This window comes from Mesocricetus auratus, unplaced genomic scaffold (genome assembly GCF_017639785.1).
Source record: "Mesocricetus auratus isolate SY011 unplaced genomic scaffold, BCM_Maur_2.0 Super-Scaffold_100046, whole genome shotgun sequence".
NCBI lineage: Eukaryota > Metazoa > Chordata > Mammalia > Rodentia > Cricetidae > Mesocricetus > Mesocricetus auratus.
Genome location: NW_024429223.1, coordinates 1,447,727 through 1,456,898, shown reverse-complemented (window position 1 = coordinate 1,456,898; position 9,172 = coordinate 1,447,727). Strand labels below are relative to the sequence as shown.

Below are 9,172 nucleotides of genomic sequence, written 5' to 3'. Positions count from 1 at the left end.
CATCTGCCTCTAATCCCGACCCCCACGATTTCGACGTGAGGATGCTATCCAGCCAGTCCGGAACCACCGGTGCTCCGCACATGCCTCGCTGGCTCAGGGAGAGTGATGAGGGGCCAGGGGATGTCTGCCCAACTTCCTCCAGGCTGGGACAGGCAGGAGTCCCAGCCTGCCTAGGTGCCAGGGGGGCTGCCCAGCGGTCCCGAGCCCCTTCCTGGTGTGTGCCCTCGGGGAACCGTGGCCCTCACTCTCTGGATTTCCCACAGGCCGAGTGACCCCTTGGGTATGTAGAAAGCAGGTGGCTGGTGGCTGTGATAGTGGATTGGGCACTGTAGGACCCTGGCCGGTTAGGAGAAGGGACTGTGCCATTGGGTTGGGCAAGCCGGTTCTGAAAACGGACGACCCAAACAAAGTTAACCCATTTCTCCAGCTCTGGTTAGCGGAATGTGTACAACCGCTTCTGCAGGAAAGGGCCCCAGAAACCCACGAAAGTTACATGTGTGGTCCAGGTTCACGCGGCTTGCAAGCCGCATGAGGATTCAAACCTGGCTGGGACGGCCTCCGGATCCACCCAGCTATTCTGGTTCCCTCCTCTGCGCTCCCGGCTCACTCAGACGCAGCAACAGCTGCGTTTGTGGGTTTCTAGGTCCGCCGCTTAATCACAGCTTTCTTGGAAGACGGGGGCGCTGAGAAACCCGACTTCCGGCTGTGTGTGTCGCCACCGCCCGAGGGGCTCCGGATGGCGGCGGTGCCAGTGACAGCACGGGTTAGCCGAGCCCCGGGGGCTGCTGACGAATCCACGTGGGCTCGCCTGCAGGGCCCCGGCGCCGCTGCGCCACCTGCTGGGTGCTCCTGGTGCTGCCTCGGCCGCGGCTCGGCGCCGCGCACTCACAGCTTTCCGCGGGGGAGGGAGGAAGAGGTCTCCTGGGCAGCCAGGACAGTATTCTTACACCTTGAACCCTTCCTTCCAGGACCTGCAGGGGTAAAACCCAGGCGGCCGACCACGTTCCCCCGGCATGTCACTCATCCGGTGGCGCTGACAAGTCCTGTGGCCGTCTGTACGAACAACTGCTGCTCAAGGGTCACTGGGGCCAGCAGAGCCCAGAGAAGGGAAGAGAGCAGACCTGTTGAGGATCAGACCGCCCCCAGACGATATTTTAAAATTCAAGTCATGTCCCTGCCCCACTCAAAATCCTCCAGTGCAATCACCTCACCTGCCAGCAGCAGCACAGCCCTGACAGTGATTTATAAGGTCTTACGCGACAGACTGTGGCTCACCCCCGTCGGTGGAGTCTTGCCTTGGATGTAGAACGCCCCGGGTTTGAGTCCTAGGACTCGCCTACAATCCCAGCACTCTGGGAGCAGAGGCAGAAGCTTCAAGAAGTTCAAAGCGATGTATGAGGGATGCATAAAACCCTGTCTCAAAATCAAGGAAGTAAAATTTAAAATTAAGGCCATGGAGACGGCTCAAAGTTAAAACACCCCGTTGCTAAGTCTGACCACCTGAGTTCGATGCCTCGGGACCCACAGAGTAGGAGAGAATGGGTTCCTATAAGTTGTCTCCCCACAGACAGGTCCACAAGCTTTGAGCCACTTCTCTGGTAACAGAGGCGGTGATGGGTGGTGGTGGTGATGGTGTGTGCACGCCTTCGGACTGCTCACAGGCTTACAAATAGGCCAGGCTTTATGGGCTAATAGTAAGTGATTTTATATATAATGTATGCACATTATAGAATGTATTCCTCGCAGTCACCCTGGAGGCAGGTCTTTTTATTATCCCAGTTTTATAGAGAAGCATATTGAAGGTCGAAGGCGCTAAGTCACTGCCCAGGGCCACACTCGGAGCAGGTGGCTGCTTGTACCCAAAATTCACAGGGACTCTTGGAAAAGAACCACTTTGCATAAGCAGAGCTATGCGCAGACTCAGCGTGCTTGGGCGCTGGCCGTGGTGCTGAATAGAATAGCCGGGTTTCTGTGCTTGATCTTTTCAGACAACCTTGGAATTAAGGGGCTCTTTCTAAATCATGGAGATAAAGTGGAAGGGTGTTTGGGGAGACTCTGGGGTTTCTCAGCATTATCATTGTTTTCTTTTGTTCTGTTTTTGAGATATATTTTCACTAAGCAACACTGTCTGGCTTAGAACTTGGAATGCGGAACAAGCTGACCTTAAACTCACAGAGATCCTCCTTCCTCTGTCTCCCAAATTCTGGGATGAAAGTATTTATTATTATTATTGTTATTATTATCATCAGCATCATTATCATCCTCATTACTATTATCATTATTATTATTATTATTCACTTTGAGCTGGGAGCCCTGACCCAAGCTATGTGATCTCCCATAAGTCACTACACCTCTCTGATTTTCCACTTCCTCCTCTGTAAATGTGGAGAACATCACCAACACACCAGATTCTTTGACATTTTTTTAAATTATCATAATCCTAGTACTTTGGAGGCCAAGGCAGAAAGGTTGTTATGAGTTTAAACCCACCAGGGCTACATACTGAGGTCCAGGCCACAATAACAATACCTCGTACATAGTAAATATTTGATCTTATTACTATTATTTTTTTTGAGACAACATCTCACTATGTAGCTCTGGAATTTGCTTTGTAGACCAGGCTGGCCTTGAACTCACAGCAGTCTGCCTGTCCTTGGCTCTTCAGTTTTTGGGTTAAAGACATGTATCACCATGCCTGGATTATCACCATTTTTAACTGAAAATTCATACAGTTTTTAAGTTGAAAATTCATATTCTCTGGAGGTGGTGGCGTACGCCTTTAGTCCCTGCACTTGGGAGGCAGAGGCAGACAAACATCTGAGTTTGAGGACAGCCTGGTCTTGAAAAAATGAAAAAAGGAAAAGAAAGAAAGAAAACTCATATTCTATACCTACCTGGCAGGGACGATACCATGGATACCATGATCATGGAGGTGGTTTTCCCAGGGCGAGGTTCATCCACTGCTCTCAGGGCATGCTGGCTGCTGCTATTCCCCCAAATTCAGGAAACTTGACTACATAATTTGTGTTAACGGGGACTGCATTCTCGCTCTGCCTCTTTAAAAAAACAAAAAACAAAAAGAGAATTCATATTCTGCTCAGTTTCTGCTTCTCTGCCTCCTCTCAAATCATCTCCAGTCACCACTTTATGTGGAGGGAAACTGAGTCATGAAAAGGCAACATGTCTTAAGTCACAGCGAAAAACTGTCAGAGCTGGAGAGATGGCTCAACAGTTAAGAGTCCATGCTGCTTTTCCAGAGGCCTTGGGTTTGAATCTCAGCACCTATATAGTGGCTTACAACTGCAGTTCACTGCTTTCATGTTACATACTTGTAATGAAAAATAATCTTTAAAAAATAACAATTATCTGGATGGTGGTGGTGCATGCCCTTAATCCCAGAGGCAGGTGGATTTCTGTGAGTTCAGGACCAGCCTGGTCTACAGAATGCATTCTAGGACACTCAAGGCAACACAGAGAACCCTGTCTTGAAAAAACAAAGGGGCAGGGGGGGGACCGAAGAAATAAACAAGAAATAGAACTGAAATGTGTACGTTGGGAGCCTGACAGAAAAGCTCACACCTTTTACAGCACTTGGGAGGCTAAGGCAGCTGGATGGCTGAGTGTGAAATCAGCCTGGGCTACACACCTTATCTGAAACAAACAAGCAACAACAAAATCCTGTATATCCAAAGTGTTGGACCCCAGCCCCCACGGGGTCTCTGTGAGTCACTGGTCAGTCAACAAGTCCCTCCTGCTTTCCAGTCTAAGTCCACCCTGTTTTCTAGTCATGGCTTCCTGCACTGTCCTTGACCCTCTGACATCAACATCCAGCAGGAGGAAAACATGCTGTCTTCCACCTGGGTTTTTTCCCACTGTGCTGTAAACCTGTATATAAGGCTCCTCCCTCCCTACAAGAGAGAGACCTCTTAGCACTTGCAATAAAGACTCTCTCTCTCTCTCTCCTGACAATAAAGGCAGCACGTGTATTCTCTTAGTACAAACAGCTGGATGTCTTGTCTTTCTTTCCCTGATACCTCAGAGTTGTTTGTGGTGCAGGCACCGCACCAAAGGCCCTGATTCTTATGTGGGCACCCCACCCCACCCCACCCCACCCCCACACAAAGCCTTCTTGCTTTAGCCATCCATCATGATGAATAGTATCAATTTTGAAAAATGAAATGTCAATTTTGATACTAAGTACTATAAAGTTATGTGCAGATTGTACTGAAACTGTGATTCCTTTGTGACGACAAATAATTTTTTTATACTAAGATTTATACCTCAGAAATTTTTTGTGACAAGGTCTGGCCATGTAACCCTGCATGGCCTGGAACTCTCTATGTAGACCAGGCTGGCCTTGAACTCACAGAGATACTCCTGCTTTTTCCTCCTGGGTGCTGGGATTAAAGGCATACGCCACCATGCCCAGCTCAACAGTTGTTTGTTCACTTGTTTGTTTGTTTGTTTGTTTGTTTTTTGCAGTTGGCTCAAGTTAGACCCATCCTAAGTATTGGAGATGCCAAAATGCCGTATTGCATCTTGATACAAAATACACAAACCTATCCAGGCCTGGTTCCACATGCCTGAGATCCCAGAAGACCTCATCCCAAAAGAGCAAGAACCAGGGGTAAAGAAGTGGCCGAGAATTCACTCACGGGGAGGAGCTGAGGCGCAGCTCAGCAGCAAATCATTTGCCTGGCACGTGTGAGGCCCTGGGCACTGCCACCATTAAGAAGGAGGAAGGGAAAGGGAGGGAGATCAGTTAACAGAACAAGCAAGATTACCAGTAGCCATGAAAAATGAATGCCTCTCGCTGGAAAGCACTGGATGCATGCACTCACACCCTCATTGCTGTGCACACCCATGCACACGTGCACACGCACACTCACGTGCCCATGGGCTCATTCTCACACACATACACACACATGCTCAGATGCACATGCGCTCACACCCTCACACACACATGCACACTTGAAAGCACACTCATGCACATATTGAACACACACACGAGTGCACACACACGTACACGCACATACGCACGCACAGACGTGAAAGGATGCTTCATGTGGCAAACTAAGTCCTCACAAGGATACGCTGTGTTTTGAGCTGCTTGGCCCCGGGGACTTGGGCAGGGTCGCGTGCTCAACTTGCAGGAGAAAGTCCTTTCCTTCCACCATGTAGGTCCCCAGGGTTCAAATTCAGGGGTCAGACTTGGCAGCACAGGCCTCTACCCCCATGAGCCATCTTGCAGCTGTCTTCCTGTGAAGCTGGTGCTCTCCGGATGACTGCTGCCCTTTTCCCCAGCCAGGCTGTGCTGACCACAGCTCTACTGCTCCTCTGCCCTGGCCTTCTCTTTCTGCTGATGCAGACAGACCTACTTCATTCACTGCTGATAGCCCATGCTGGCTTCTGGACGCTGAGGATCCAGTGCCAGGGAGCCTGGGAGCCCAGATACAGAGGCAGGTCAGAGATGAGGCCCGGTACCAGGATCCAACTCTGCCTGTGCTTTCTCCACCCAAGCTCCGTGGATTCTGATTGGGGGAAATTGAACCCTTTCCTGAGATCCCACCCCTCTCCTGGTGATGCTACCTAGTCCCCAGTCTCCTGTTCGTCACTTTATACAGCACAAGCCTAAATGTGTGCTCATAATCCAGACCATTTGGGCACATGACCGCTTTTAAGATGGGGTGTGTGTGTTCGTGTATGCTGATTCTTTGGGACAGTCTCATGATGTAGCTCAGTCTGGTCTTGAACTTGAAGATCTTCCTGTCTCAGCCTCTAAAGAAATGGGATTACAGGCTTTCATCCTGTAAAGTCCACCCAGGTTTCAAGATGACATATCCGAAGGACTCCAGCACAGTACAAAACCATGGCGAAAGACACCTGAATCGGAGCCAGGGCTTGCAGCTGTGACCACAGATGGATCTTCACCTGAAACCGTGGCCATGACTCATCCACAGTTTGTACGAGTGACTGCAGGAACTCCGGCTGATTTAGCATCAGCAACCAGGTCCAAAACCAAGCCAAACAGCCTGGACAGTCACATTAAGAGGGAGAAAGTAAGCCTACAAGAGGAGGCAGAGGCAGGCAGAGCTCTGAGTTTCGGGCCAGCCTGGTCTACAGAGTGAGTGCCGGCACAGCCAAGGCTGCACAGAGAAACCCTGCCTCAAAAGCAAACAAACAAACCGAAAACGGAGGAAGGGCTCCATGTGAGTTCCGGTCAGTTGTGTCACCACGGAAGGGTTTATCTGTGTGCATGTGTGTGCTAACGCACGTGTGTGTAGGCCACAGAATAATGTCACTTTCTCAGTCACTTTCCACATTATTTCTTCCTGAGTCAGGGTGTCTCCCTGAACCTGAAGTCCACTGATTAGCTAGGCTGTCTGGCCGGTGAACCCCAAGATCTCTCTCACCTCAGGCACTAGGGCTACAAGTGCGTGCCACCACACTGGGCTTGACCCAGAGGGTGGGACTGAACTTTGGCCGTCGTGCCTTCACAGCAGTCTCTTTGCTGACGGAGCCACTTCCCAGGCCTATGATGGAGTGTGCGGTTTTTTGTTTTTGTTTTGTTTTATTTTGTTTGTTTGTTGTTTTTGAGGCAGGGACTCACTGTGTAGCCCTGGCTGGCCTGGAACTCACTCTATAGCTCAGGCTGGTCTTGAACTCACAGAGATCTGTCTGCCTCTGCCTCCCAAGTGCTGGGATTAAAGGCGTGCACCACTACACAGGTTAATTAACATTTTTATTTTATGTATATGGGTGCTGGGTTTGCCTGTACGATGGTGTACCACAACCATGCTCTGCCCCTGGAGGCTGCCACGTGGGTGTTGAGAAGCAAACCGTGGTCTTCTAGAAGAGCAGTCAGTGCTTGGCCCCTAGACCGTCTCTCGGGCTGTGCACTTGAGTTTGAACATGTACTGGAGGGGGTTAGGGTGTCAATTTGACACAAGCTAAAGTTATCACAGAGGAAGGAGCCTCAGTTGAAGAAACGCCTCCTTAAGATCCAGCTGTAAGGCATTTTCTCATTTAACGATCAATAAGGGAGAGCCCAGCCCATGGTGGGTGATGTCATCCCTGGGCTACTAGTCCTTAGTGCTATAAGAAAGCAGGATGAGTAAGCCATGGGAAGCAAGCCATGAGCAGCTCCCCTCCGTGGCCTCTGCATCAGCTCCTGCCTCCAGGTTCCTGCCGCGTTTGAGTTCCTGTCCTGACTTCCTTCAGTGATGAACAGCAATGCTGAAGTGTAAACCAAATAAACCCTTTCCTCCCCAGCTTGCTTTTTGGTCATGGGGTTCCGTCTCAGCGATAGAAACCCTAACTAAGACAGACGTCAAATCCACAGAGCATCCTTCATCTTCAGATCATTTCTTACTTTTAGGATTTGTAGACAAGGGAGTGTGGGGTTTTTGAAGGGATCTGGGGTTTGTTGGCCAGCTGTTCGTTATTGGTGTTGGTTTTGGTTCTTTGGTTTGTTTTGAGAGTCTCACTCTAGCCCAGGCTAGTCCAGAACTCTGCAACTCACTGTGTAGTCCATCCTCAAGCTCAGGGCAGTCACGCCTCAGGCTCCCAGTGCTGGATTACAGTGCGATGCATGCCCACTGGGGTAGACGCTCTTAAACGCCTGCCTCCTCGAGTTCCTCTGGGAGGGGTGCGCTTAACACATGGAAAGCACTTGGAGCAGAGCCCAGCTCCGGTGACGTGGCCTAAGAGGAATGATCACTGTGCCGACTGTCCCTATCACGGGGCTCTGAGCTTTGAATTCTATAACCACATGTAGCCACTGGAATGTCCCTAATTTCTCCTCAGGGAAGATTTAGAAGTATTCTGGTTGTAAAGTTCTTTACCTTACATATGTGTACATAGTCGTTTTTTAAGCCCTTATTAATTGTACAAGCTAATGGGTTTTATCAAGACATTTCATACACGTATATAATATATTGATCATCTTTGATCCCCTATTACCACATCCTGCTCCCCTCCCCCGGATCCCCTTGCTCTACCTCAAATCCCCCACTTCTATTTTGGTGCATTATCTCTATTGTTTTCATTAGTTATTATCATGACGTGTACACATGCATAAAATACATAAGTATAGACTGTCAGGTTCATTTAGCATTGCATGTGTATGGTTTTTTTGTTGTTGTTGTTTAGCTTTTCAAGACAGGGTATCTCTGTGTAGCCCTGGTTGCCCTGGAACTCGCTCTGTAGACCAGGCTGGCGTCGAACTCACAGAGATCCACCTGCCTCTGCAGCCCAAGTACTGGGATTAAAGGCGTGCGCCACCACCGCCCCGCATGTGCAGATGTTTTTAGGGCTGACCACTCGGTATTGAATAACCACTTAGCCTAGAGTTATTGTAGATGGGGAGAGCCAGTGTGGCAAGGAAGCCAGGCATAGTGTGCACATCTGTAAACCCAGCACTTGGGAGACAAAGGCAAGATGATCAGCAGTTCAGGGTCAACCCTGATGACAGAGTGAGCCCCAGGCTAGCATGAGTCACAGGAGACCCTAACTCAAGAGAAGAAAAAGCAAAAATTAGCAGATGAAAGAAGAAATAAAGGTAAAGACCCCAAGCAGGTGACTTGGGTTCAAATCCCTGTATGGTCACTCATTTCTGTGAACCCTTGGGTAACCTCTCTGGACCTTCCTTCATTTCTTTCTTTCCTTATTTATTTTTTATTTTGTAGTGCTAAGAATGGAAACAGTGGACTTGGACTTGAGCTTGCTAGGGGAAAACAGACTGGGCCTGCTCTGGGTACTCTATGTTCAGCTAAGTATCAGCTTGCCGCACCTAGAATCAGGATGCCACGCCTAGAATCAGTACGCCACGCCTAGAATGACTCCGTTTTCTAAAACTCAAGCTTTGCCTTGAGTTACTCTGTATTGAATCCAAGTGCCAAGGAAGAATGACTCCTATCTTGTTTGCACAAGTCAGCAACTATCACCTGTCCACGCAGTAGGAGGCACACATTGACAAATAAAGTATCTATGCCGATAAGTGGCGACACTTGAAAATATACCAAACTCACTCAAGAACAGCAGATATGTGAGTTTATTAACTAGACCAGACCAGATGGAGCTCCCTTAACTGGGACTAGACGAGGTGCACCCCAAGCTCAAAACATATCAGGTTCACTGACTAGTCACCAGGTCACTTGTCACAGGCCACATT

At 49.3% G+C, this 9,172-nt stretch overlaps 1 non-coding gene across 1 annotated transcript; it reads left to right on the top strand.

Annotated features, from left to right (window-relative positions):
• The first annotated feature begins 2,886 nt into the window (after positions 1-2,886).
• LOC121136020 lies at positions 2,887-3,058 on the top strand. The gene has a single exon (XR_005873149.1). It is a non-coding gene; the product is annotated as a U1 spliceosomal RNA (small nuclear RNA).
• Positions 3,059-9,172: the final 6,114 nt, after the last annotated feature.